Source organism: Penaeus chinensis, chromosome 24 (assembly GCF_019202785.1).
Source record: "Penaeus chinensis breed Huanghai No. 1 chromosome 24, ASM1920278v2, whole genome shotgun sequence".
NCBI lineage: Eukaryota > Metazoa > Arthropoda > Malacostraca > Decapoda > Penaeidae > Penaeus > Penaeus chinensis.
The window spans coordinates 30,927,466-30,932,465 of NC_061842.1; the positions used below are offsets into that span (position 1 = coordinate 30,927,466).

The following is a 5,000-nucleotide window of genomic DNA, read 5'->3' on the forward strand; positions in this document are numbered from 1 at the left end:
TAATAATAATAATAATAATAATAATAATAATAATAGCAATAAAAATAATGATGAGGATGATAATAATAATTATAATAATGATGATGATAATAATAAGAATAACAATAACAATAATGATAATGAAATAATAGTAATAGAAGTTATGGAAACCTATATGTATATAAGTCATATACATTCGGGAACACACAAAGACACAGACATACACACACATTTATATATATATATATATATATATATATATATATATATATACATATATATATGAATATATATAGAAATATATATACATATATATATGAATATATATATAGAAATATATATATAGATAAGATAGATAGATAGGTAGATAGGTATATATATATGTATATATAATATATATATATATATATATACATAAACACACACACACACATACACACACACACACACACACACACACACACACACACACACACATATATATATATATATATATATATATATATATATATATATATATATATATATATATGCATGTATGTGTGTGTGTGCAGACACTGCCAACCGTACACATAATGACTCGTTATCATGCAGTTACAGGATCAAAAAAAACTTTCTGGCAACCCCTTCACGTACAAGCCTGACCGCACACGCAAACAAATATTCGCCATCACTGCATTCATTCCCTTCTCCTCAATACCCTTGCCACTCATGAATCAACAAGAACTCACCGTGAGGCCAATGAAGAAACTAATGGGTCCGACGACCCCCCACACAAGCCACCGTTGGTAAGGTCCGTGACTCCCAACCAAGGTCATTAGCTCGTCGAAGTTCTTCATTTTTTATCTGGTCTGTGAATAGAAAAGGAATCTTAAAGAATGGGAAAAATACAGGTAGAATAATGCAGAATAAACACTCACAAGCGCGTGCGCACACACGCGCGTGCGCAGACACACACACATGTGTGTGTGTGTTTATATATATATATATATATATATATATACATATATATACACACGCACTCATACACACATATATAGATTCCGAGGCACTAGATAGCGTCCAGGTGATTCCAGAGACCAGATAGGATAGCAACACCGTCGGCAAAGTCAAGCTTTGTGACCTTGATCTTGCCCACCGTTGCTCCACACTGACTTTGGATAGCAGCCTACCCATTATCCAGTTGTTTGTGTTGAAAAATATTGGTGCAAGGACACAGCCTTGCCTCAACCCTGAATTAACAGGCTCCCACCACACTTTACAGCGCTTTCAATAACGGTATATAGGCTTGCTATTGGGCCAATAAATTATTTGATTACATTTGTTACAATGGATATTCTTGGTGTGACATACTGTCTGCTTCATTTTGCTTCTAAGTTATCCCCTGTGTGCAAGGAATACAAGGGGTCCGTCAAATTTTAAAGTTTTGTGAATCGGTACTATATATATATTTGTGTGTGTGCGGGTGTATATATGTATATATACATTTATATGTATATATATATATACATATATATATACATATATATATGTATATATATAAATGTATACATGTATATATGCATTTATATATATGTGTGTGTGTGTGTGTGTGTGTGTGTGTGTGTGTGTGTGTGTGTGTGTGTGTGTGTGTGTGTGTGTGTGTGTGTATGTATATATACATTTATATATATATATATATATATATATATATATATATATATATTTATATATGAATATATATATATATATATATATTTATATATGAATATATATATATATATATATATATATATATATATCAACAGAGAGAGAGAGAGAGAAAGAAAGAAAGAAAGAAAGAAAGGGGGAATGAGAGAGACAGAGAGCAGGGAACAGAAAGAGAGAGGAAGGAAGGGAGAGACAGGCAAACAGAAACAGAGCGAGAATGGGTAAAGGGAAAAGACATACTCCCAGACACACAGATACACAAAGATATATAGACAGACGAAAGGATAAGTAGACAGTAAGGCAGAGAGATGCATACACCCACACGCATTTACACAAAAATAAAAAATAAATAAAAACCCTTCCTTGTTTAGTTTTTTTTCGCTTTTATCTTTTGCGTTATGTGTATTTTCTGATTATTATTTTCTTTCTCTCTCTCGTTAGTCATCCTCTCCATCTTCATTTTTATTTTTTGTATTCTTTGTTATGTCTCCCTGTGCTTTTTTTCTATCAATTCTTTCCTTTCTTGCATTTCTCTGATTTATTTCATTTTTTCTCTTCACTTTTCTCTCTTTTCTTTCATTCCTTTTGCATATTTATTATCTCTTCTATCCTATTTCTTTTATTGTTACTCTTTCTTTTCTTTCGTCCCTTATGTATTTTCTGGTCTATTCTTTGTGCGCTTCCTTCTTTTCCCCGAGAGCATTTCACTTTCCTCCTCTTCCTCTCTTTCGCTCACTTATTACAATATCGTTATTTTTTCTCTGTGTCTCGGAACTTCAGGATGGGATAGGTAGTCACACAGACACGTACACCACACTCACAAACACACGCACTCACATATATGTGTGTGTGTGTGTGTGTGTGTGTGTGTGTGTGTGCATCAATGAATATATACTCACATACACAAAAGACATATGCACATACAAATACATACATTTATTTATGCATATGTGAGCATATACACGCCCACACACACACACACACACACACACACACATATATATATATATATATATATATATATATATATATATATATATATATATCATATATATCATATATATATCATATATATGCTATATATATATCATATATATGCTATATAAATATATATATATATATTATATATATTATATATATTATATATTATATATATTATATATATTATAAATTATATATATAATATATATATATATATATATATATATATATATATATATATATATAATATATATATATGATGCGGTGTGTGACGAACTACTTGGCGCATCATGTAGTTGACTGGGAATTTATACTGGGGTGTCTGACCATTGATCCTTCCCCAGGGGAGTAGTTACTTATTTATATATATATATATATATATATATATATATATGCAAGTATATATATTGGGTAAGCCATGAATATGCCCCCTTATGATGATGCTGATATGAATATATGAATAAACGTATTTGTATGTATATTCTCTTTTATATATATATATATATATATAAGATAATATACATACAAATACATACATTTATATATGCATATCAGCATCATCATAAGGGGGCATACGCATGGCTGCGCTTTGACGCGCCCAACCTTTGCCTCCACCTCCTGGGGTCCCTCTGAGCAAGCCTCCATGCAGTATTCCTTCCCACTCCCAGCACATCTTGGCAGTTCTGATCGACTTGCTTCAGCCAAGAGTTCCGTGGCCTTTCCCTTGGTCGTCTCCAGCCTGGGTCAACCCTCTCGGAGATGACCCTATGTGCCGGATCTTCCTCAGGAAAACGAGCTATATGCCCATAGAGCTGAAGTTGGCGCTCTCGTATCAGACTGGTAATAGGTCTTGAATCACTCTCATGGAGTATCCTCTGATTAGACACATGGTCCCTCCAGATATACCCCATGATTCTGCGAAGACACTTAGTATCATAGGAGTCAAGACGGGCCTTCAGAGCACTGTTCAGTGTCCAGGTCTCACGCTCATAGAGTAAGACCGGGATCACCATTGCTCTGAAGAGCTTGATCTTAGTTCACCTAGTCAAATATCGACAGCGCCAAATACTCCTATTGAGTGAGTCCATAACGCCATAGGCCAGTCCGAGTCGTCGAGTGACTTCCCTATCGGAACCTCCGTCACTCTGCACTACACTACCAAGATAAGTGAAGCTATCCAAGACCTCAATGTTAACGCCACAGGCATACACAGACTGAACATCGACATCCAAAAAGTCCCCAAATTCCTGAACCTTGGTCTTGGTTCAGTTGACTGCGAGTCCCAATGGCTTCGCCTCCTCATGCAGCGCCCCGAGAGCTACTTTTTGGACCTCCAATATCTCTGCTAGAATCACTGCATCATCGGCAAAGTCAAGGTCTGTGACCTTGAAATTACCAATTGATGCCCCACAGGAACTACGGTTTACGGCACGGCCAAGTATCCAGTCCATACAAGTATTGTAAAGGGTTGGGGCCAGGACACATCCCTGTCTCTCCCCGGCAGACACCGGGAACAAGGCAGAGATGATCTCCTCACACTTGACAGCACTCGGTATCTGTATACAGGCCAGACAGCAAACCAATAATTCCAGGGGGGATCCTACGGAGATCCAGTAGGCTACAGACACTCTCCCGGTGCACTGAGTCGAAATCCTTCTTGAGATCAACATAAGCTGCAAGCATACCTTGTTGAAACTGAAGTCAGCATTCCACAAGGACACAAAGTGCTAGGACGTGGTCTATAGTTGATTTCTTAGGTGTAAAACCAGACTGCTCAGGTCTCTGTGCTCTGTGGTCGCACACTTGTGCCAAAAGCAGATGAGTGAGGACCTTGCCTGGTACACTGAACAATATAATACCTCTGTAGTTGCCACAGTCCTTTTGGGCCCCTTTCCCTTTCCAGATAGGGATGACCAAGCCCCTTTTCCAGTCAGGAGGAATGGTACCAGTCTCCCAAACGGCAGACAGGACTGCATGCCAACTACAGATCATAGATTCTCCACCCGCCTTCAACAACTCCGCAGCAATCCCACAGACACCAGCAGCCTTTCCGCTCTTCAGCCTTCACCTCTTCGATGGAAGGTGGTGCCTCACTGATTGGTGAATCAGCCACTACTGGCTGTGTGCCATCCAATGGGAGTTGTGAAGACGGGGGATCGACCCTATACAGTTGCTCAAAGTACTCAGCCCAGCGGGCCCTATACTCACCCAGCTCTGACACAATGCGACCATCCTCTGCCCTCACCGAGCCCAATTGAGAGATGGACGTTGATCGGAGTTCCCTCAGGGCTCGGAAAGCATTTTGGGCAAAATGACCTTCCAACTCTTCCATGATGCTCCTAACGTACTTC

At 37.8% G+C, this 5,000-nt stretch overlaps 1 protein-coding gene across 2 annotated transcripts in view; it reads right to left on the minus strand.

Annotated features, from left to right (window-relative positions):
- The window catches only part of LOC125038105 (solute carrier family 22 member 7-like), a 57,390-nt gene that overhangs the window by 9,469 nt on the left and 42,921 nt on the right, over window positions 1-5,000 (minus strand). The gene's annotated exons all lie outside the window — the stretch shown is intronic.